Source organism: Bidens hawaiensis, unplaced genomic scaffold (assembly GCF_021521415.1).
Source record: "Bidens hawaiensis isolate Kalapana, Puna unplaced genomic scaffold, B.hawaiensis_p1.1 tig00000369_1, whole genome shotgun sequence".
Taxonomy (NCBI): domain Eukaryota; kingdom Viridiplantae; phylum Streptophyta; class Magnoliopsida; order Asterales; family Asteraceae; genus Bidens; species Bidens hawaiensis.
Genome location: NW_027491028.1, coordinates 6,211,294 through 6,237,538, shown reverse-complemented (window position 1 = coordinate 6,237,538; position 26,245 = coordinate 6,211,294). Strand labels below are relative to the sequence as shown.

Genomic DNA, 26,245 nt, shown 5'->3' with positions numbered 1-26,245 from the left:
TTCCAGCACCAACAAGCTCGGGTTTTCGTCTTCGGATCTTGGTTCGGGTTATAAGATATTGTTTGTGTGTGTTTTCCAAGGTGTAGGCTATGGTGTAGAGATAGATAAAAATGAAAAGGTTTAGGGTTTAAGGGGTATTTATACTCCCTTAAGCCCATGGACCTAAGGCCCATTCCATTTTCTTATTTCATCTTCTAAAGTCCTAGTCCACCTTATATTAGTTTATTAATTTAAACCGATAACGACACACAATAAAATAAACGAAACCAAAAGTAGGATGTTACAAGTCTTCCCTCCTTAAAGAGGTTTCATCCCCAAAACCTAACTATTACATAAACAAATTCGGGTAAAACTTGCGCATCTCATCCTCAGCTTCCCAAGTAGCATCTAAACCCTTGCGATGCTTCCATATCACCTTCACTAAAGGTATAACCTTGTGACGAAGTTGCTTCTCCTTGAGGTCAACTATCTCAATCGGTTTCTCAATGTAATTCAATTGTTCATCAACCTCAATGTCCATTAATGGCACATGAGACGTGTCATCATCCAGACATTTTCTCAGATGAGAAACATGGAAGGTTGAATGAATTCCTTCTAACTCTCCTGGCAAATTCAGCTTATAAGCCACTTCACCTACACGTTCCATAATCTTAAACGGCCCAATGTACCTCGGACTCAACTTCCCTCTCTTTCTAAATTGGATAATTCCTTTCCAAGGCGAGACCTTGAGCATCACATTGTCACCAACGTTAAACTCAATCGGTCGTCGCCGCTTATCAGCATACGACTTTTGTCTGTCTTGTGCAACTTTCATTCTTGCCTTAATCTGATCGAACTTTGAAGAAGTGTCTTGCACAACTTCTAAATTTCCCATCTCTTTCTGACCAATTTCTCCCCTACATACTGGGGTTCTACATCGTCTACTGTAAATCATCTCAAACGGTGGCATACCAATACTTGAATGGTAGCTGTTGTTATAGGAGAACTCTGCTAGATGCAGATGATCATCCCAACTTCCTCTAAAATCTAGAACTCAAGCACGTAGCATATCCTTAAGGGTTTGGATCGTCCTTTCAAACTGTCCATCTGTTTGAGGATGATACGCCATACTGATGTTCAATCTTGTTCCCATGGCTTCATGAAACTTCTTCCAAAACCTCGAAGTAAACCAGATATCCCTATTAGATACGATCGATAACGGTACTCCATGCTTAGATACAACCTCTTTAAAAAACAAGCTTGCTAACATTTCTGACGAGATGGCCTCTCGTATAGGCAGAAAGTGAGCACTTTTGGTCAAACGGTCCACTATCACCCAAATGGTATCATGATGCTTAGCTGTACGAGGTAGCTTACTTATGAAATCCATGGTAATGTGTTCCCATTTCCATTCAGGTATCTCAAGCGATTGCATCTTTCCATAAGGCTTCTGATGTTCGGCTTTGACTTGTAAACAAGTTAAGCACTTACTAACATAATCCACTACATCGTTTTTCATTCCTGGCCACCAGTAGTCTCTTTTCAAATCTTGGTACATCTTTGTAGTTCCTGGATGAATTGAGTGTCTTGACTTGTAGCTTCGTCTAAGATTCGACCTCTAAGATCTCCATGATGTGGAATCCACATACGGTCAAACCTAGTCTTAACACCATGTGTGTTTTCCATCAACTCGTCTTATTGACCGAAAATCCTTTCTTTCTTTACTAGCCCTTCATTTACCATCACTTCTGCTTGCACTTTGATGATTTCTTCAAATAGACTTGAATTCATGATCAACTGGTATGACTTCACTGTTGCAATGACTTCCTCATTCTTACGACTTAGCGCGTCAGCGACCACATTAGCTTTACCGGGATAGTATTTAATGTCGCAGTCGTAATCCTTAATCAACTCCAACTATCTTCTTTGTCTCATGTTTAATTCCTTCTACTCGAAGAAGTACTTTAAACTCTTATGATTTGTGTAAATGGTACACTTAGTACCATACAGATAATGCCTCCATATCTTGAGAGAATGCAGTACTGCTTCTAGCTCTAAATCATGCATCGGATAAGTAATCTCATGGACTTTCAACTGTCTAGACGCGTAAGCTATCACTTTCCCTCGTTGCATCAACACGCAACCTAACCCACGATGCGAAGCATCAGTAAAAACAACCAAATCCTCATCACCATCGGGTAAAGTAAGGATTGGAGCTTGCGTGAGTCTCTTCTTTAACTCCTAAAAAGCCTCTTCTTGAAACTTACCCCAACTGAATACTATCAACTTTCAGTTCATACCGGTCAACGGTGCGGCTATCTTGGAGAAACCTTCGATGAATCTTCTATAGTAGCCAGCTAACCATAGGAAGCTTCGTATATCAGTCGGATTCTGTGGAGTCTTCCAATTAGTTACCGCCTCAATCTTAGCTGGGTCCACGGTGATCCCTTCAGGATTTATCACGTGACCTAAGAATTGCACTTCTCGTAACCAGAACACATATTTCGAAAACTTAGCGTACAACTTCTCTTTCTTCAGAGTCTCCAATACTTCTCGCAGATGCTCGGCATAATCAGACTCGCTTTTTGAATAAATCAATATATCGTCGATGAAAACGATAACTGACTTATCCAACATCGACCGACACACCCTATTCATCATGTCCATAAATGTTGCAGGAGCATTTGTTAGACCGAATGACATCACGAGGAACTCGTAATGCCCATACCGCGTCCGAAACGCTATTTTAGGGATGTCTGCCTCTTTCAATTTCAATTGATGATAGCCTAATCTGAGATCTATTCGTGATAACCAACTTGAACCTTGCAGTTGGTCGAACATATCATCAATCCTTGGCAGGGGATATCTATTCTTTACCGTAAGCTTGTTCAACTCGCGATAGTCTATGCACATTCTCATGCTTCCATCCTTCTTCTTCACGAACAACACTGGTGCGCCCCACGGGGAAACACTTGGTCTTATGAAACCTTTGTCGAGGAGTTATTGCAGTTGGGACATCAGTTCTTTCATCTCGGACGGTGCTAGACGATAAGGTGCTTTCACGACGTGTTAGGCTCCTGGTACTAAATTTATCTGGAATTCTATCTCTCTCTCCAGTGGCAAACCCAGAGATCCTCAGGGAATACTTCTGGGTAGTCGCGCACGATAGGAACATCTCTCATTTCTTTTGTCTCTGTTATAGCGTTGACAACATACGCCAGGTAGGCACCACACCCTCGCCTTAACAATCCCTCGGCTTTTATCATCGAAATGACATTAAGCCCAGTACTTTCCTTATTGCCATAAACCGTCACCGCACTACCATCCAAGGAATTTAACCTTATTATCCTACTCTTACACATTATCTGAGCTTCATACTCAGACAGCCAATCCATTCCCAACACCACATCGAACCCTCCTAAGGTCATAACATACAAAGTAACAGGGAACTCATGTCCTCTAACTCTATCTTACAGTCCTTAACCATTCTCATTATTTTAACCGAGGTGTCACTAGCGATTTCTACCATAAAAATTTCAGACACTCGGCAACATTTCATTTTAGCTCATTTACTAAATGGGGTGGCTACGAAACTTTTGTTCGCACCCGAATCAAATAATACTGAAGCGAATATACCGTTTACTAGAAACATACTTGTGACAACATCTGGAATCTGCTTGGCTTGTTCCTGGGTTAACATGTAAGCTCTGGTCCTCGGCCTAGTCTGATCAACATCATTCTTTCCACTCCCTCCGGCTCCACCATCGGTGCATTATTTGGCAAAATGGCCCGGCTTACCGCACTTGTAGCATGCGGGTTTTGCAGTACAATCGGGAGCATAATGTCCCACTTTCCCACACTTATAACATGCATCCGATCCCATCCTGCATTCCCCACCATGAGCCTTACCACACTTATAACAAACATTAGATCCCTTACCCCACTTTCACTCACCACCGTGCATCTTACCACATGTCTTGCATGATCTCTTTTCCCACACTTTCTGCTTCTTATCTTTGGAGTTCCATAACTGAGTACCGGGTCGCTTAGCATGGTTGACCTACTTCTTGTCCTTCTTCTCTTCTTCAACCACCATATCATCCACAGCCAGGTCTTCATAAACCATCTTTGCGAGTTCGACAGCAGAGTCAAAAGTAGCAGGTTTATTCGCCCTGACTAACGTGTGGACCTTCTGTGTCAATCCCCTCACATAGGAGTTGATCCTTTTAGCCTCAGTGTTGACCATATCGGGTACCAACCTAGACATTAGGTTGAACTCGGTAGTATACTCACGATGTGTCATCGTTCCAGCTTTCAAGTTCAGGAACTTCATCTCCGCCCTCTCAACTTCTGCGTCAGCACAGAATCTCTTCATTACCAACTCTTTCAGATCCTCCCACTTCATTGTCTTGATCTCCGCTGGGCTCTTCCTCTACTCAATCGATTCCCACCAATACATAGCTTCCTCACCGAATGATTGAGTGGCATAACCCACAGCTTGGTCGGGACGGCACTCGCTAATGCGAATAATTTTATCCATGGAGGTTATCCATTGGAGAGTAGCGATTGCGTCTCCCAAACCAGTCAACTTCGGCGGGTCGCAACCTTTAAATGACTTGTAGTTGCACCCACCTCGGCCTCTCCTCCTATAATCAACTTTTGACAGATTTAACCACACTCGAGGCCTCCCTCTCCCTCTTATCATCTTTCTTGTCATCTCCTTCCGCCCTTTCAACGGTTCTTTCACGGCCTCCAGCAGACCCTTCAGGATTCAATTTCTTTACAGCAGTGGCTACAACTTGAACAATAGCTGCTTAAATTCAGGGTCAAGTTGAAACCCTTCGTTGTTGTTTGGATTTGTTGTTAACCTACTAAAACATATCTATGATTTTCCAAACAAAACCAAACCTAAACGAAGGATTTCTAATTATAAACGTACCTTAAACGAGCCAAACTACGAACACGGTTAAGCCTTGATGTTGTTTTGGTCCGTCACGACGTTCCAGCACCAACAAGCTCGGGTTTTCGTCATCGGATCTTGGTTCGGGTTATAAGATATGGTTTGTGTGTGTTTTCCAAGGTGTAGGCTATGGTGTAGAGATAGATAAAAATGGAAAGGTTTAGGGTTTAAGGGGTATTTATACTCCCTTAAGCCCATGGACCTAAGGCTCATTCCATTTTCTTATTTCATCTTCTAAAGTCCAAGTCCACCTTCTATTAGTTTATTAATTTAAACCGATAACGACACACTATAAAATAAATGAAACTTATTTTATTATTATAACCAAAAGTAGGATGTTACAATGTAGGCATTCTCTAAGTATGATTTTTAGATTTGGGAAATTCATTTTCTTGAACACATAATCAATAAGAAAGGTATACATGTAAAGATTGAAGCAATTGAGGAAATGGAAACACCAAGGTCTCCTACCGAAGTGCGACAATTTTTAGGCCATACTGGGAATTATTGGAGATGCATAGTTAAGATTAGCTTGACCTTTGATGAAATTAGCCCAAAGGAATAAGAAATATGCCTGAAACAATAAGATAAGAGGAAGCTTCTCAATTACTGAGCAAAAATTATGTAATGCACCGTCTTGCCCCTCCCAAAAGGAGCACATAGATTTGTAATGTTTGTGTTGTTTTACGCTTAGGTCTTGTATGCATGCTTATGCAGAAAGACAAAAGATGATAGTCTATGCATCATGATAACTTAATATGCACAACAAGAACTATACAAATCACATTTTAGAGCTAGGAGTTGTTGTTTTTACTCTCAAGACATGAAGACACCCTCTTTATAGAACAAAGTGTATGAATTACACCAACCAAAAGAGTTTTTCTAGGTATTGTAAATCGAAATGAACTCAAAATGGGGCAGCCCATTGAAATAGAACTACTCAATGATTACAATTGCGATATTTGTTACCACGTTGGTAAAATGAATATTGTAGATGATGATTGAGTAGAAAAGAAAAGCCTTCACATATACGTACGTTGGGATTAACGTTACAAACATGCCTTACAACTTATATTAGAAATGTTTAAGGCACTGAAGAAAGAGAAATCTAAGCTGATTGAATAAGAGTTTAGATTCCTTGATATGAAGATTTATGTGAATTAGTATTAGATGAACGCATAAGTCTATATGCTCAATTCATCATAGAATTCATAAACGAATTCCCACAAACACCTAAGTAAGCACGACACTCTCTAGGTAATATCAAAACAATTAGTTCATTCTCTACCCATTAGGAAAAATGTAAGATGGAGAAATGATTGATTCCCGACGGAAAGAATACTAGAGTAATCTTGTAAGGTAAATTGACAATTATGGTTTTAGAACATAATTGTGAATTTACAGGTGCATTTAAACTCTAATATGGCTTTCTATGTCAAGGATTGGGTTAACTCTCCAAGAATCTATGAAATACTCGCCTACCATTGACTTATTTTCTTTAAGCAATTATCTTCCAGTGTTACGAACCCACCATTGGGAGTCTTATACGGAAACAAAATTCGTCGATCATCACATCATTAAGCTAAGCTAGAGGGAAATTGAGTCTTCATTATATTGGACTCTTTCGAAATCGCCAGTCGAGCTAGTCCAATTGTGTGTAGGCTCGAATAACCTCCGACAGTTAGTAGAATAAGTGGCACGTTTCACATATTTAATCTAAGGAAATTCCTATCGGAAAATTCGTTAATCATTCCTATAAAACAAGAGTCCGTTTTTCGATTCATAAAAGAACCTGCATAAGTTATGAATAAGAGCATTCATAAGCTTAGGAAAAACTGAATAAAGTTAGTCAAACTCAGATGGAATTCAAGACTTGGATCCGAGTTCATTTAGGAATATTAAGACGAGATGAAACAAAAATACCCTTGTATTGTCTGAAACCAGTGCCATCTCCTCAATTTTCGGGACTGAAATTCTTAAAGGATGGGAGAATGTGACACCCGGCTAAAAATTAGCTTAATTTCGTGACTAATATAACCAACCGTACGTATGTAAATAAAATAATATAATAAATAAGTGATATTGATTTAGTCCAAAAACTCCAAAAAAAATTTGAGATATATTTAATTTAGTTTGAAAAAGTCCAATTTTCTCGCATAGCAAACACTGCGCAAAAGGACCTCGGGTGACAACTTAGATACGGATAAAATCCTAAACGTGTCTATATGGCTAAAAAAATTAAAATTTAAATTAGGATACTAGAGATAATATATAAAGTTATTTGTAGAAGATTTGAATCGCGAAAATTAGAAAATAAGCGAACAAAAAGCCAGTATAGAACACCGTATGAGCCCGAAAACAACTATTTCTAAAAAAATAGTTTCTTTAGCTCATATTGTCCGGAATTTGATATCGGACCAAGTCTGATAAAAATTAATCAAAACAGAGTTCGGCTAATTAGCAAAAACTCATAATACGTAAACTAGGAAGTTTAAAACTTTGATTAATTTACCTACAAGATCCCTACCCAAACCATGTGCCCTCCCATTGTTTCTTCTCTCAAAACCAATGGCTACCACCCATTGATTTCCTTGTAAAACCATGTCTTCAACCTACTATATATATTAGTGTGTTGTAACTCACTAACACCATCCATCTTTCAAATCTACACCACACATCACCAACTTAATCTTTCTCTCTTCCTCCATATAACCCACGACACACCACCACCACCTCCCTTACACCACCATCAACCCAAATCACAATCATACTTGATCAAGAACACACTACAATGAAAGATTAAGCATTATAGGAAGCAAGAATCAAGCTAGGAAGTTAGGAAAGCACCCACACACAAGATCTTTCTTTTCATCATCTTACTAGTTTCTTCAAAATCCAAGGTAAGATATATAGTTGATTTTTGATTAATCAAGTTTGATTAAGTAATGTTTCACACAAAGGGGTTAGAATCAACCTTAGAAACAAAAAATTGTGAATATATGCTTGTGTGTGTGTGATTGAGCCGTGAGTCTGTGTGTGTGTATGTGTGAGGAGTTTTTAAACACCCCATACATGCATACACCCATTTTAATAAGCTTGTTTGTATTGTTAAAATGGATTATGACACTTGGATTTGATAATAATCTTACTCGAATTGAAGACTTAGGAAGTTCATAGATTGTTTTGATAAGTGGGTTTTGATGTTAAAATGGATTAGTTGCTTGATGTAGTCATAAAATGAAGCTTGAATTTGATATTAATGATATGATACATGCTAGAAGTTTCATAACTTGTTAGTTCTAAGACAACATTCAAAGATTAGAATGTTAGAAATGTTGATTACTAATAAAGGAATCTTTTTGAATTGATGCATATTGTTTAATAGTTTGATTTGATTAATAAACACATAAATATATGAATGATTAATGACATTTGACTAGGATTGTATTAGTAAACACTATTGTGAAAAATCGTTGAATTGACAAGAGATTATTAATTTGTTACTTGCTAAGAATAGAAACTTTTGTTAGTTAATAAATGGAAAATCTAAGACCAAGATGAACGATGAATTATGTGGAATCTTTGTCAAACTAGTTAAATGAGTTAAGCATGAATCATACAAGATTGTATTTGAAAGCTTGTATTGAATGAAAGTTGTGAATATAACCAAGCTGCTAATTATGGAAATTTTGTTGTTTGAAGTGTTAAGGATGTTATTGTTAGATGATGATGATGATGATGACGATGATGGGATAAAATAGGACCATGTTATAAGTTGTTATGATCTGGAAAATTTTATGTATAAACACCATATTAACATTATAGAAATAACATGCTCATGTGTTGATAGAAATTTGAAGTTAAGACTTGAGCATGTTTAGTTGAGAAATTGGTTTAGTGTGCATATTTGGTGCTACATGATCAAACATGAATGTGATGGTGAATTACTTGTGATTACGTGTGTGTTTTCTGTATAAAATGATTTAGTTTTGATATATGACTTAAATAGCTTGACGGTAACATTAACGGTCGAAAAGTTCGACTTTTAACGTGAACCGACATGAGTTTTCGGAACTGTTTTAAAACAGCTCCTAAAGTTATAAAATTCTTATATTTAACATAAGTTAAAGTATAAGAAAAGATCAAGATAGAAAAGCTTGAACCTACACGGGACAAATACTCTGAAGTTTGAGTTGTACACTTCCTAATTTAGACCATACCTTTCCCTCAAGTTTGCATAGTAGACATAAATGGCATAACCCCTTTATCCTTTAAAAGAAGTCGAGCACACACAAATCTCGAAGTACACATTCTAAAGCTTCAGAAAACAAGAGAGAGAAACAATGGCAGTGTACACAGTCCAAACTCTCAGCACATCATGCTCAGTCTCAACACCCACAAAAACCCACATCAGATTCAACAAAAAACATGTTTTTTTCTTCAGTAATAGTGGTAGAAACACCAGTAGTCTTAGGCTTAGAGGTGGCAATATTATCACATACTCAGGGGACACAATAGTGATTGGGCTAGCAGCAGATTCTTGGGCTAGCAGCAGATTCTGGGTGTGGAAAGAGCACATTCATGAGAAGGTTAACAAGTGTGTTTGGTGGTGCAGCTTCCCCACCAAAGGGTGCGAACCCGGACTCAAACACACTTATAAGTGACACAACCACGGTTATATTTCTAGATGATTATCATTCTTTGGATCGAAACGGAAGGAAAGAAAAGGGTGTGACTGCACTTGACCCACGAGCCAATGACTTTGATCTTATGTATGAACAGGTTAAGGCTCTTAAAGATGGTGTGGCTGTTGAGAAGCCTATTTATAACCATGTTTCTGGCCTTTTCGACCCTCCTGAGCTCATCAAACCACCCAAGATTCTTGTTATTGAAGGTTTGCATCCAATGTAAGCATCTTTTTTCATGCATTATATTGGTAGGTAAGATTTCAGTTAATTATTAGTTTGTGTTAGTGCAATTAGGGGCGAGAAAAAAAGCCTGATTAGATGAAATAACCGACAAAAGTGAAGCGAAATAACAGACATAAATTGAACCATGCATGTATACCCTAGTGCAACTGTTTGATGATCTTTGCTAGTACATTTTAGTAAGATGGAGTTCCATTTTTAGAATCTAAATGTGTAGGAAGCATGCATGTGATTTGCGTTTGTTGGGGATAAGAAGTTATTAAAGGTGGTTCATGTGGAAATTTGGCTTTTACTTTACGGTCCTAACCCTACACACCAAATTATTGATTCCCCAAACCCCCTTTAGCAAAAGAACTAAATAAAGTATGCACATAGAACGATACCATTTTGTTTTGGTTATTACTTCTCACTTCTCAGTAGAGTAAATATCAAACACTAATAAGTCTAGCTTGGCTTCATTTTGGTAAGATGAACAAGTTTCAAGAAGATCATCACCAAAAGAATTTTTTATTATCTAATTAGCACGTGGCTGATACTTCTAGGTCGTTTTTTAAACTAATTGTACTTCCAAGCAGTTCACTGTCTCTTGCCTAGTTCACTTAGGCCACACGGAATGGAAGCGGCAAGCCTCAGGATAGGTTAACGTGACAAAAGATACCGTGTGAGAACACTGCCCCCACCTCTGGGTACCGCAAAACCAAGCCTAATTGGAAAGTGCATCCCGATGGCCATCGTTTGAGAGGAAGCTAAGAAAAAATCGAGACCACGAGAGCAAGAATCTAGAAGGAAGAGAGCGGTGGATCGGGAGCATCGTCCCGTGTGTACACAGTAGTGTAACAAATAGTAAAACCCTACCTACAGCAAAGCTACTCGTAGGATATGGGAAGGATGTGATACACACAAGCCATACATTTGTCCTAGAGGATAGAAATGTTGATTCTAGAGAGACACTTGACTACAAAAGCATATGCGAACATGAAAAGTATGTTAGAAACATAGAGTGCTTGTCATGGAATCTAATAAATAGAAAATAAACGTGCTAAAAATATATAATTAGTAAGATAACGATAACAAAAAAAATTATGAAAATTATACTAAGAATAGATCAAACATAATAGAAACACGAAGACAAGAAAGCAACATGAAATGTCACCAAAAGTAAAGATAGCTAAGTCCCTACCAAGCTAAAACAAATCTCTACTAACCCCCTAATGGTCCATAAACTTAATCATACATCATTACGACGTGTATCCTCAAGCATGCTCTTCAAGAGGTGTAAGTTTAACAAGTCATTCCTAACCTGTTTATTTGAAGTTAGTTTAGGTACACTTTTACGTGTTAATCCCTCCACAGTGAGTGTTTACATGGCTATAACAAGTGTCGTCATTTGTCTCGGTCTTCATATACTCATACCACTCAATCTTGTCCTTATCTTATATGGAATCAGGCATCCTTAATCTTTCCCGAAAAACATCATTTCTTATTTGGTGTGTGCCCGCACATCTACATCAGCAATATGATCTATACCATCTCCAGCTCATGCGCATGTCTTTTTCATGGCCTAGTAATATGTTTCGTATAACATAGCTGGACGAACACCGCGACTCTATAATATTTACGTATTAAATTAGCTAGTATGGAACCTTCTGCCGCACCATACCCTTATGGCTGATATTCACCTACACTAAACCACCTGGACGCGACATGTTGCATCCTTATCTATGTTTGCATTGCTATGAACAAACGATTATGAATACTTGAACTTGGTTGATTGTGGAACCACTTGGCCTTAAATGGTGACTAGGGCATCCTCCTAGTCATTTACATCATTGGTATCAAAGTAAAGATACTCCGTCTTAGAGTGAATAATTTATAAACCTGTGCCACTAAAACTGTTCGCCACTCCTTCATCTTCATATTAAGGATTTTTTTCTTCTACAACTAACACAATATCTCCAGCAAAAGCATGCACCACGGAACCACATCCTACTTGTAAATTATGGTTGAGTTTTTTGGTTTTCATATATGTAATTTACTTAACTGCATTCTTGAGTTTTTTTATTTAAGGGATTGGAAAAAAAAAGATAAGAAAAATTTTCTTTTTTCATTCTTAAGTTTTTTCATTAAAAGAAAAGAAAGAGAATGAAAGGAAAAGTTAAGCCTTTTTTCCTTCAAAACTTTCCTGCCAAATATGGCCGGATTGTGAAGGAAAGTTTATATCTCATTACCATATTACCAATTTACCCTATCTTAATTCTCTTTTCCATGTTGCTATGAGGATATAATTGTAAAATTACAAATTTTTTTCTTATCTTTTTCTTTCAATCTGACTTAAGAATGTAATAAACACTTTCGCTTCTTTTCTTTTATTTTAACTCGAGAATGTCTTTTAAGTATATAATTTCTTTTCCTTTTTTCCTCTATCCAATCTCATCATTTCTTTTCCTTGTATTTTAAACCCGAGAATGCAGTGTTATAAAGTAGAACAGAGAGATTCGTATTTACACATATGCTTATGGTCAGAATTTTACTTACGATCACTTTTTGAATATATGTAGGTTTGATCGGAGAGTAAGAGACCTCCTAGACTTCAGTATTTACTTGGACATCAGTAACGAGGTTAAGTTTGCATGGAAACTTCAGGTATGAATTGCAGACCGACTATTTACGTCCATACATGACAAGTGCTTATGCGGTTTTCGAAGTTTAAAATTGAAATTAGTTATGTCTATTATATATTAACACACAGACATGTATGCGTACAACAAAACACATGATAATTTGTAAGAATAAAAATTGTCTGAGTATATGACTATCTCTGAAATGTAGAGAGATATGGCAGAGAGGGGACACAGTCTTGAGAGCATTAAAGCTAGCATTGAGGCTAGGAAACCAGACTTTGAAGCATATATCGGTAATCTTCTAAAATCCTACTTCAAAATTTACATATACCCAAATCTATACCCTTGATTACCTCCTGAATGTTATGTGATGAGATATGGTTAGATGTACTGGTCAAACATATTGAGTAATAGGTCGAATCCAGTTATTGTGTACTAGTCAAAACGTGTCAAGTTGAGATACACTCTGTTTTATATTAAAGTGATATGCAATTTGTACAAATAGATAAGAGTTCAAACAACATTCAACCCATTTGACATTTTTTATATTTATGATATGTATTGATGGCATGACGAGGGTGATAAATGTTGAATACAGACCCACAAAAGCAATACGCGAACGTGATTATCGAAGTGATGCCTACTCAACTAATCCCTGATGACATTGAGGGGAGAGTGTTGAAAGTAAAGCTAATCATGAAAGAAGGAGTAAGATACTTCAACCCGGTTTACTTATTCGATGAAGGTTCAACGATTTCATGGATCCCATGTGGAAAAAAGCTCACTTGCTCCTATCCAGGCATCAAATTCGCTTATGGTCCAGACACTTATTTCGGGCATGAGGTAGATCTATACCATAAACAACAAAATATTGCTGAAAGTGAATAGAGAAATTGAACAATTTTAGCAACAATGAGTAACATATTAAAGAACTCTATCTTGAGTTAGAACATAAATATACTTCCAACAAGGACTATAATGATTAACCTCAATAAGTACAAAGAAACTTATAAAAAAAAAGAAGAAAATACAACTGTCTTAATTCCCTCCTCATCTTTAATGTACCCATGTATAAATAAAACAAACGGTTACACACATAACAAATGAAAGAGAATCTCTTATTCCTTCTCTATCAGTGGTACGTACCTACCTTGCATTAGTAACTTCACTCATAAGTGGAAACTTCCAACTAACCTTTATTCCTTATCATTACTAACCATTCCTTAATAGTAATTTTAGTTTCCACAAGCACTCAAATTACTACTTAATTTCCGTTCCCACTGATAGACCATTACAATTGATAGTTATCCATTGTAATATATAATTTAACACGTAGATTCTTTAGGTTTTGGATTTCGTATTTCTAGGATAACTTTTTGAAATGTGTAATGATCGAGTCAAATTTTAGATCAAAGTATTAATTTTGCTTCAAACATAATCAATAATCAATTAAGATAGGAAGTGATTTTTCAAAGAGGAAGAAGTACTTTTCTTTGAAATTGAAGTATGAAATTCAAAATTGAAATTAGACCAAATAAACAAATCCCGATCAATAATCAAATACGAACTAAGTGACTAACTCTCGTTTATATTAATAAAAAAATATAACTCAAAAAACTGATACAATCTCTCAAATCCTAACTTGGTTTGACACTTGATGAACCCTAACTCGGTTGCATATCGTGTTTTTGATGAACCCTAACTTGATTACATTTCATGTGTTCTCTAATGTCTAATCATAACTCGGTTTATATAAACTAACCTAACTTCCTAGCCAATGCATTACTATTTATATTTACAAAACAATTAGGAAACATAACCAACTATGACCGACTTATCATTATTGGTCCCTCAAGTTCACTGACTTGTGACTTGGAGTCCGAAATTACGTCCAACAATCACCAGCCATAATTTTCGACTCGAAGTAGGTGGTCCTTCGACTATAAGCGTGTTGTCTTCGTCTTGATTCTCCTGTAACTCATCTTGATTTATAACTATGTTCCTTCGGCTCTCCCGAACTCGACTAGCTCTGTGACCATGTCCCCGACTATTCGCTCGGTCGCATGAAGTCGTATATCCACTCTTCTGGTTGCAATTCTTGTCATCTAATCGAGTGAACATCAGTTTTCCTTGATCTTCTTTTGTTCCCGAATAAAAACACGAGCACATTCCTCAAATCAAAACCTTAGCCAAAACATAACTCGTTTAACTCATATAAAAAAATGAACTCTGAATTAAACCCCCTTGTTCAACCCAAATAAATAAAGCAAAACTGGTCTAACAAACTTGTTTAAGTAACTCTTAAAACAACTCAAGCTTGACCAAGAAAACAGAAGATTTAAACTTGTTTGTTCCTTTTATTTTCTCCTTTACATTCAAAAATATCTAACACTTCGTTTGACCTTTTTAACAAATAGCCTACCACAATAAACTCCTATTCGCACAAAATCCAACAAAACTCACAATCGCACGCTTCAACAAAAAAGAAGATTGGAAAACACGTCTAAGTTCTTAATTGTTACCAAGTAGTTGCAACTGTTATAGAAAACTGCTACGAACCTCCGATTGCCGCCAACCTTAAGGTGTTCCTTGGGCTACTAGCCCTCAATTTCTACCGATTAGTAGCAACCTGCTACGTACTTATTTCAAGTAACTTTAAAGATACTTTCCATGCCAGTTTTAGGCAGCCATGGTGGTCGTTGCCCCTTTAACCCCACAAAGGGTTACCCTCTTGATCCTGCAAGAGTGACACTCTCATGAAACTAGGGGTTTCGCCTCTACCACTGTAGAGATTCCTCAATACATAGATTACAATAGTCTTAGACAAATGTTTACTCTTAGTTTGTGCCAATATATATTGTGACTTTTCATTTTGTATACAAGTGTCGATTACTCAAAATAGTTTAATCAGTGGCGGACCCAAAATATTTTCACACTGGGGTTGGAACTTTTTTGGGTCAGTACTTAGTTCAACTACCGGCAATTAATTTTTTTGGTCTGGTTCGATTGTTTGGGTCGGGTCAAATTGGTACATACATTTCTTTTGGTCCAATTCAATAGTTTCAGTCGAATCAAATTGGGTAGGGTCATATTAAAAAAAGATAATCAAATAAAATATCATCTAACAAAAACAAGTACTTGGAACTTTATTAAAAACATATAATTAAAACAGAACATATATAAAATTGTTCTTGACTGGTTTTCATTTTGAAATATAACATAACACATTATATAGTTTGCCATTCCGAAGCAAATGTTTTTCAATGAAATAAATACAACTATTACTTAAATTCACATAACCCATCCAAGCTAATTACACAATCTAACCTTTGACATTCTAAGCAAGTCCTTTATTATAATATATACATATGAGCTAATTATACAATCTAACTTTTGTCGTTTAAAAAAAAACTAACCTAACCACCTAAACTAAAACTAAAAGCAAAGTTCATATATAACATAATTTACTAATATAATAGAAAAAATAAATTTAAAATTATATTAAATGTAACTTAATGCATAGAAACAATAATTAGATATAAGTGAAATATGGTGTATTGTCAATTACTGTCAAGTTTCCTTGATACCTCTGATTTCTCATTATTAGGCTACTTGTTTTAATAGATAAAGTTATAAAACAAAAAATTGAGTAAAATGTTATTTTTGTCCTTGTGGTTTTTTCAAATAATGCGAATTTAGTCCAAAAAGTTTATTTTTTGCATGTGGACCCTCCACGTTTCCTAGTTTTGCCAGTTACATCCAAATCACTAACTTCGTTAAATTTAATTGTTAAGTTAGGGGTAGACATATCTTTTCACTATTTCTTTATTATAATACTTATTTTAGTGAACTGCGGTTTTCATCCTTGTTGTTTGTCAAATATGCAGTTTTAGTCCAATAGTTTCAAGTTTGCAATTGTCATACTTGTAGTTTCATTTCACTTGCAATCAAACCCGAATTTATTAACCTCGTTAATTTTGGTCATTAATCCATTTGTGTGCCCCTCACGTGACGACCAGTTTTGTTATTTCTCTCCCTAAATAAATTTAAGTCATAATTCGCAAGCCCCCTCACGTGAGGGGCTGGGGTGTATTTAGGGAAAAAAAAAACAAGGAACAAAACTGCCCCTCACGTGAAGGACACACTGATGGGTTTAACAACCAGACTTAACAATATTATAGAATTCGGGTTTAATTGCAAGTGAAATGAAACCACAGGGAAGAAAGCGAATTTGAAACTATTAGACTAAAACTGCAGAGTTGGACAAACTAGAGGGACGAGAAACGCAATTCACTAAAATAAGTATTATAATAAAGAAAGGGTGAAAAGACATTTCTACCCCTGACTTAACGATTAAATTTAACGGGGTTAGTAATTTGGATGTAATTGACAAAAATTGGGAAACGTGAATGGTCCATATGCAAAAAATAAATTTTTTGAACTAAATTCGCATTATTTTCCAAACCACTAGGACGAAAATGACACTTTACTCCAAAATAATTTATAATATGGGCTTATTAAATAAACAACTTACACTTTTGTTCTTTTGAAAAAGCCCATAGTATTGTTTTAATGGATCCATCCCGCTTGTTTTCTTTCTTCTTCTTTTACACATCAATAAGCAGAGTCGTCGCTCACTGTCGCTGGCCGTAAAAATTTTCAAGTATAGTACTCCTATTTTTCATTTTAACTTTGAACACTCTTCACGTGATCGAGAGGGTGGGTTTCAAAATTTCACAAAGGTCGATTAGATTTCAACGCATATATAATACTAATAATTATTTTTTTCATGTGTCGGTCGACCCCGCACCCTCCGCCTCTGAGTTTAATCACACTAAAATCAACCAAAAAAAACTTCATGTTAGATTTTGCACTATATTCCAACCATTATACACCTCCAAAAGAAAAAAGTTTTGACATGAAGCTTCACCTCTAATTTGCAGGTTTCTATATTGGAGATGGATGGACAGTTTGACAAAGTAGATGAACTCATCTATGTTGAAAGCCATTTGAGCAACATTTCAACAAAGTTTTATGGTGAAATTACCCAACAAATGTTAAAACAATCTAACTTCCCTGGTAGCAACAACGGTACTGGATTTTTTCAAACCATTGTCGGGTTGAAGATCCGAGAATTATTTGAAAAAAATTCAGCCGATAAGGCCTTATAGTGTTGTGATTCCATATGAATCTACGTGTGTATTAATTGGAGATATATATGTTATATATATACATCAATTCACAGATGAAACCGTATCCAGCGTCATCAAAAGTTGTATTATTCTAGGGTAAAATTACCAAAATAAACAACTTTGACCCAATTTTTTCCAAAATAGACATGCCTATTTTAGTCTATATCTCTTCAATCATTGTGTTTTTAACCAATAAACAAGTGACACGTCAGCGAAGCCGGCTAAGCCTTAGTAGCAACTTTATGGACATGAACTTTTATAAAAAGTAAACGAGACTCACCTTTAGCCTATAAAAATTTGACACGTGTTAAAGGCGGCTAAACTTAGCCTACATCTATGGTTATTTAGCCGACATCATTGACTCTTAGCTGGCTTCGGGATACGTGTCTATTCACTTAGCCGGCTCCAAATATTCATTCTTAGCCGGCTCCAACTCGGCTTGTAGGCTAAAGCTTCACTTAGACGTCTTCATTTTTTCATTTAGCCGTTTGATTTTAGCCGGCAAAATTGAATATTTTACCAACCTTACCAACCCTATTAAATATTTAGCCGGTTTTTATCTTTTTATCTTTTAGCCGTCTTGTTAGCCGGTGTAAATTTAGCCCCCAAAATCAAATATTTTTACCTACTCTATTATTTTTTCTTTTAGGCGTCAATTTTTTTCTTCTAGCTAGCATGTTTTAACCATCAGAAATAAATACATTGACTTAGTGCTTATTGTGTTGCAAGCTATAGGTTTTATAAAACACTGATCGTTTGTTGCATGTTTTCAAGGGTTTTCCCTACCATATATTTTGAAAAATGATGGCTTAAAAAGCATGATTGTTGTCTGATGACCACTTGATTTTGAGAAAGTACTCAATTACATGGTTGGTGAATGAAAACTTGACCCAAGCCGGGAAGAATATTAGCTCTTTCATGCAAGTAGTGCACAAAGCGTTAGGAAAGTTACAAGACTTCGGCGTGTTTGGTTTTCGGGTGTTTATTGGATTAACTGAAATGTGCATTCCATGTAATAACTTGTATGGCTGAGAGATGAATTAGAATGAATTTACAAAAATTTCCATAAAGGAATTCAACAATTATTTCAAAATGTTAAGAAATTCAACCAAAGTGAACGGAATTTTCCACCACTCATTATTATCACCTTTCGTGTCGACCCACTTCACTCGTGTCCACTGTCGTCGCCACTCAGCCCACCGCCGTGATCCTAACCATCATCGCCACTTCACCCATCCACCCAATGAATTTTAATACTTATGCAAGTATTTTGTTAACATTTATAACTTTAACTAGTAACTCTATAATAATCTGTGAAATTTATTTTGTTCTTATACGTTCCATTTCTATAAAAAGCCTTTTAATTTTATAAAACTTAGGTGGTGATCACTATTTTTCTTAAATGTATTAAACATTAATGGACAAATTTCATTTGTGTTCAACGATCTTGTGTAGTATCTTTGCAATTAACTTTCTTAGCAACATAAACAATCTATAAGAATAAACATAATTGCACGAATAACAGGCACGTCCCAATTCAATAAATAACAAAAATTTCAAGCCTCTAATGAGCCCTTACAAAATGTACTAGGTAAAATAAAATATTTTGCACAAGCCAGAATCAGATATCGGTTGATAGTTTGATCTATCTTTCAAGTGTGTATTGCTTCTTGAAACGCGCATCGGGTTGTTGATCCAAGAGATAATATATAAGGGCACACTAAAGTCTTGAATCTATTTGGTCCTTCAATTTCCTCCTCAGAATCTTTCCTGCGGCAGATCTTAGTATCATGTTAGTGAACATTACTCTTCTCACTTTCTTATAAGGTGCCACCTGTCACATTGTGGATCATGAGGATCAAATGACTTGAAAAACTTTAGTGATTTAGATGACGAAGCGAAAAGGATTTAACTGAAAATGAAATTTAGATCAAGCGGATCAGTCAGGTCAAACGGGTTAAAAGGCATTCAAATGCCAAGAAACCTCTTAAATATCTTATATCTTTTTCAAGAATAAGTTATAATTTTTTAAAAAATGTTTCTACAGTCATATTTTGCAATAAACATTAAAAATATCAAAAAGTGGATAAAGTTGATTCTGGGTCGGCTTGACCCGCTCCAAAAATACCTTCTTTGACCCATTTACCCACCCGTACGATCCACCCATTTTGACTTGCAGCCAGCATTATGAGAATTTTGGGATTGCGAATATATAGCTTTTACAAATCATATTTACACATAAAAATATCAAAATGTCGATAAAAATTGATTGTGGATCAGCTTGAAGCAGCCCGAAAACACCTTCTTTGGCCCATTTACCCACCGACCTCCACCTGACTCACTCGTTTGCCACCTCAGCATTGTTGAGATTGAAAATAATGATACAAACCTGTTTAGCTACAAAGTCAATGATGCTAGACTCAGAAGCTTCAGCCCCTGGCTTCATCACAACAAATGCCACTGGAACCTCACCTGCTTCCTCATCCTTCACTCTGTGTAACACACAAATCCTCATCATATTATGTGATGAGATTATTGTCACCAAGAAAATATATGTTATGGACAAATTAGTTACACTCACCCTGTTACTGCAGCATCAAGAATGGCCGGATGAGATGTTAACACATCCTCTAAATCAGCAGGAGCAATCTACATTACAATCATTCAAAATTCAATCATATTATACAAAAGGGGGTTGCGGCGCAGCTTGTTGCCCGCTTACCTGCTACTTCATTGTAAATCGTTTGGATATTTCTATGAAATAAATAATCACTTATATTATACATATAAAAATTTCCGGTATAAATCATTTATACGGTCACCTGAAACCCTTTGTACTTTATTATCTCCTTAATAAACAATGTCTCCTGTATGCAGCCAACCGTCCTTATCAACAGTCGATAGTGTCGCCTCCACATTGTTCAGATATTCTACCAAATTTTGACAAAAAAAATTGTTCAGATATCAAGAAATCTTTTCTTATATGTGGGATATTTGAATCTTAATGAAAAATGTCTGTTTTAACTACCTTTCATTATAGCAGGCCCGCGTAACCAAAGTTCACCGGTCTTCCCAGGAGGGAGATGTGAACCGGTAACCCAGTCTACCACTTTGGCTTGCATATTTGGAGCCAATAGTCCAGCCGACCCGTAATTATGCACTTCGCGAGTGTTGAACCCCCGAGTTCCCACAGCTGTTGATTCACTCATGCCATAGCCCTGAAAACATGCACTTAACGGTATAACTTGTGCAAAAATGACTGTTTTGATTAAGGGTGCTAAATGAGTCGTCTTTGATGGTTGACAGGTCAAACCCCGACACCAACATGAAGATCATGTCAGACATATGAACTCGAACTGCTTAGCCCCATTTTGTTTTTAATTTTTTTTTCGCATTTTAACATTTCAAAATTATAATTTTACAACATAAAATACAAATGTATTTAACATTGTATAACTTCGCATAATATACCATGTAATTTAAACGAGACATAAACCATGTTTTAAAAAAGAAAAAAATAAATAAATTGGTTGAGTAGGTCAACACGACACAATCGTGAAAATTTGACATGAACCAGAAAAATAGGCCAGGCACATAAACCTTACACGGAACGGAAGTTCGTGGGTTGAAATGAACACGACCCGCTTAAACTAATTTTTTTCCACATCTTAGTGCTTTAAAATTACAAATTTAAAAGAAAAATACAAACACAAATAAAACAAAATTATAAAATCTTACGTTTACGTTAACTAGTTTCTATTTTGAGTTTTATATATTGACATAGTGCTTTAAAATTACGAATTTAAAAGAAAATTACAAATGTAATTAAAACAAAATTATAAAATCTTACGTTTACGTTTATTATTTTCTGTTTCAAGTTTTATTTTTTGACATAGTGCTTTAAAATTACAAATTTAAAAGAAAATTACAAATGTAAATAAAACAAAATTATAAAATCTTACGTCTACGTTAACTAGTTTCTATTTTAAGTTTTATTTTTTGACATAGTGCTTTAAAATTACAAATGCAAATAAAACAAAATTATAAAATCTTACGTTTACGTTAATTAGTTTCTATTCTAAGTTTTAATTTTTGACATAAAATTCCAACTAATTTAAGTAATGACATAAAGCATAATTTCTTTTTTTTAATTTATAGGTTCAACAAGTCTAACCCATGAACCATCGGGTTGACACCGAACCAAGCGCTAAACAGGTTCGTTTAATTTTTTTTTTTTAAATTTAATTTTGTTTTACCGCGGTGTCAATAACTTAACCACTTTTTACGACTCTTTAACAACCAAGGGGTAAAACGGTAATTTCGTTACCTGAATAAAATCAACATGAGGAAAACAATGCACAAAGTCATCTATAATCCTTGTGCTCACAGGTGCAGCACCACAAGAAACCTGCTTCAAGCTCTTCAACCTTCCACCAGCACCACCCTTACCCGCCCTGATCAACGCGGCCAACAACGGCGGCACACCGGGAAAATGAGTCACCACGTACCTATCGATACACCGAACCATCTCATCAACACTAAACTTCTTCATAACCACAATTTTAGTCCCTAATGACAGAACCCCTAAGCTTAATAATACAAGCCCATAAATATGAAACATGGGGACCACACCCAAATATACATTCTGTTCAGGATGTTCCAACTTGTATTGTGAAGCTTCAAATCTAACAAATAACTCCACTCCACATATTAAATTCCTGTGACTCAATACCACACCTTTACTAGAGCCGGTGGTTCCAGATGAATACAGTATAGCAGCAGTGTCATTTTAGTTTCACGAACAAATTCGCGATTACCAGAAAAAAGTTTATAAAATTGTGCATATTGAACCTTGTTTGAATTAATGTTTCCGGGGTTTTCGGGTACCACGATGGATGGAATTTCGATAACGTTTAATTCCTCGGCTCGTTCGATAACAGTGAAGGCGAGACGCGTATTTAGACAGGCTGTTTGTTTCTTAACCTCGGAGAAACTGCTTAACGGATTCATTGTTGTGACAATGGCACCAAGGTACAAAACAGCCAAAAGAATAATGGGATAGTAGATGTAGATTCCAGTTTCGTTGGAGTAAAGATTATGTGACATGTTTTGGTTGTTTGAGGTTTTGAAATTGGAAATGTTGGATGGAGAATGAAAGGCAGCCATTGGGCGTGAAAAATGCAAGATTTTGAATAGTTGTTGATGAATGGTTTAACGTAGGACCAGATACTTTCGTACCTCGTACAACTCACATGCTCACTGTGGTATAAATAGAACATGCGTGAGTCGGGTCGGGTTGATTGGTGTAACTGATAAAAATGGATATATACTATTGTTTTTAACAAAATAATATAGGTGAATTCATTCTTATATTCTTAATTAGGTTATTGACCCATGTACGACACGGGTTGAAATATATAAATCGTTTAACAACAACACTTGAGGAGACAATAATATGATATATAGTTGTTAATAATACGTATAAGAAACAAAAACGTTGTTCAACATAAGTTTCAACCAAAATAACATTGGTTCTACAATTACTATGTACATAATACAAAATTGAAAATGATAAATTCATAAACAACTAAATAACTTTCGTTTTACAATTATTTTATAGATAACAAAAACTTGAAAATTAAAATTTCATAAATAACTAAACAGTTCCTTATAAACCACATTTGTAGTTTTATTTGTAACTTTACCCTCCTTATCTAATATAAGCAAACTCCGTGGTTCTTTGATTTTGATGTTGTGACTCGCGTAAGGATGAGTTTTTGTGGGTAAAAAACTTGCTGGCATGCCTGATTACATCTGGGAAAAAATTGATGAATAATGAAACATATATTAAACCTTTTCTGTTAACTGTTGTCATTTAATGTATATAAGTGAAAAGTATATTGCTAATAACGAATCGAACTAACCAATTGTTCCATTCTGAGGTATGTTCTTCGCTTTGATATCATCAAAGGTAACAAACGACAATCCATAAAGGTGACCTTTAAACTCATAGGAAATAGAAAGACGAGTTTCTGATGTGAAACATAGCTTGTGTGGGTTGTCAACATATCGGTATGTTGACAGATTTGCTCCAAGTGAAGCTTTTCGAACAATCAATGACCGATTCTCAGCTAGCCAAACATCATGTTTCGAGATGCAAGCTTTCCTTACATATGCTTGCATTCTATTACCCTGTTACATTTTAAATATGAAGAACATTATAATTATTACATATATATAATGAGGAATAAATAAAACGGAATAAAATTAATTATATTTGTATATAATAATACCATCTCATCGACCAATCCTCTTCGGGTTTATTGTTGTCCTTCAAATGCCATAGTCTCAGTATACGAGCCTTCAGTTTACACTCGTTGTTACTCACATCCAACTTGTGGAACATCGTAATGTTTAATGGTTCAATGTTGTTGTTTGAGAAAGAAACAAATTAAATCAAGGATTAAACATTCAATAATTAATATTTATACTTTCAACAAAACAAATAACATTAAAAATATAAAAATATAAAAAAAATTATAAACCTTGAAAATGACACTTGGAGATGATAACACCCCGCTTAAAGAAGTCGACTCGTTTTATGATTTTTGGTTCAGTTTCAAGAGTTGGAGAAAGTTTCCACATGAAGACGAGTTTGATCTTGAACAAGCGGAATCACGTGACCATAAAAGATTGATGGAGAGACAAAACACAAAGCTTTCGGAAAAGGCGAGAAAAGAAGAACACGCGAGGATACGTTCGCTTGTAGACAACGCTTACAAACGGGACCCACGAATATTAAGAAGAAAAGAAACGTTAAAAGCTGAAAAACAGAAGAAAAAAGAAGCCAAATTTGTAGTGAAGAAACAACAAGAAGAAGAAGCTGCAAGAATTGCAGAAGAAAATAGAAAAAAGAAAGAAGAAGTTAGACAAGCCGCCGAAGCCGCTTCAAATCAAAAGAAAATAAAAGAAAAAGGAAAGAAATTATTGCGAAAAGAACGAACTCGTCTTCGAACCGTTTCAACTTCTATCATATTCAATAACATGTATAATCTTAGTCAAGATGACGTGGAAACCTTATGTATGTCACTTGATATGTTACAATTAAAATATTTATGTGACGATATGGAGAAAAAAGAAGGCGATGGTCAAAGTCAAGCCGAGCTGTTAAAACAAGCGATTAACTCAGATAACGTTGAGAAAGATCATGTGACGAAAAAAAGTCAAGAAAACGGATCGGTCAAAGTCAAACTTAACGGGAGTGTTAGAGAAAAAGGAGAAACCTTGGGGGAAAGAAGAGATTGAGCTTTTAAGGAAAGGAATCGTAAAGTATCCGAAAGGAACTTCTAGAAGATGGGAGGTGATATCCGAGTACATAGGAACGGGACGTTCGGTTGAGGAGATACTAAAAGCAACAAAAACCGTTTTACTACAAAAACCCGACTCGGCTAAGGCTTTTGACTCGTTTCTTGAAAAACGAAAACCGACTGTCACGATTTCATCTCCACTTACAACCCGAGAGGAAGTCGTGGGGACTTCTTCTACAGCTACAGTTACACCCGCTCAACCTGATGTGGGCCCACCAAAACCGAGCCAAGATGGAGATAAAGCTGACCCTGCCGGATCAAGTTCAGACCCGGATGCGTGGACTGCGGTGCAGGAAACAGCGTTGGTTCAAGCTTTAAAGACGTTCTCGAAAGAAACAAACCAGCGTTGGGAGCGTGTCGCGGCTGCAGTTCCAGGGAAAACAGTTAACCAGTGTAAGAAGCAGTTTGCATTGATGAAGGAAAAGTTTAGAAGCAAGAAAAAGTAATCGAATCGGGGTGATTATACATGTGTTCATGAAGATTATTATTAACAGTAATCAGGTATCATATTTGTTACTGGCCATTGGTTAATGAAGTTGGGTGTGCAATCGCAGTGCTGATGTGAGATTTGGCTGGGTACATTGCTGACTTAATACGGGAGGTATGCATTTTTCGTGTTATTTGGGATGGAGTTGTAATGGGTTTTTGTTATTGGTTGACTGTTGTATTAAGTCAACGCTGAGAGAGATCTATACTGTCCTATGAGTTGTAGTTGAAGTTTAAACATGTTATTTCAGTATGTTACCATCTTTTGTTTACGTATCTTGTGCGTTTAATAGTTCCCAAATAATTGATGTGTTTGTTCTTACTAACAAAAATAAGAGGAAAACGATCATTTGAGTCAGCATCGTCTATGGTCTAAACAGTAAATACACATTGTATGTTAAATTGTTAATAGATAACTATAAGCTAGTTAATCCTCCTAATGAAGGTATCATGTCTGTATTGAACTTATGTTCTACAACAGTTGCAACAATAATTTGAGTTTTTGGATAAAAACAATTTAGGATGTTCTTTGCAGTTATAATAGCTGGTTGGTTTTCAGCTTGCTGGCTAGTTTTTCAGTAGCTGTTTGAGATAACACAACATATAAATTGCAGGAAATTAACATGTATTAACATGTTAAAACAAGATTTGCATTGTATTATTTCCTGGTTGTTAGCTGTTAACAAAACAAAAAAAGGTTCTGAATGGAATT

General features: G+C 35.9%; 3 pseudogenes across 2 annotated transcripts; 2 read left to right on the top strand and 1 right to left on the bottom strand.

Annotated features, from left to right (window-relative positions):
* The first annotated feature begins 9,135 nt into the window (after positions 1-9,135).
* On the top strand, positions 9,136-17,659 carry LOC143623312 (phosphoribulokinase, chloroplastic-like; annotated as a pseudogene). The gene is made up of 5 exons (XR_013151872.1): positions 9,136-9,846; positions 12,426-12,510; positions 12,697-12,781; positions 13,087-13,331; positions 17,432-17,659. The product of XR_013151872.1 is annotated as a phosphoribulokinase, chloroplastic-like (transcript).
* A 1,601-nt stretch (positions 17,660-19,260) lies between these two features.
* Positions 19,261-22,846, bottom strand: LOC143623303 (4-coumarate--CoA ligase-like 6; annotated as a pseudogene). The gene is made up of 6 exons (XR_013151870.1): positions 22,008-22,846; positions 20,709-20,898; positions 20,503-20,610; positions 20,262-20,329; positions 20,070-20,172; positions 19,261-19,514 (listed from the first exon to the last, which is right to left on the bottom strand). The product of XR_013151870.1 is annotated as a 4-coumarate--CoA ligase-like 6 (transcript).
* Positions 22,847-24,232: 1,386 nt separating this feature from the next.
* On the top strand, positions 24,233-25,937 carry LOC143623295 (uncharacterized; annotated as a pseudogene).
* Positions 25,938-26,245: the final 308 nt, after the last annotated feature.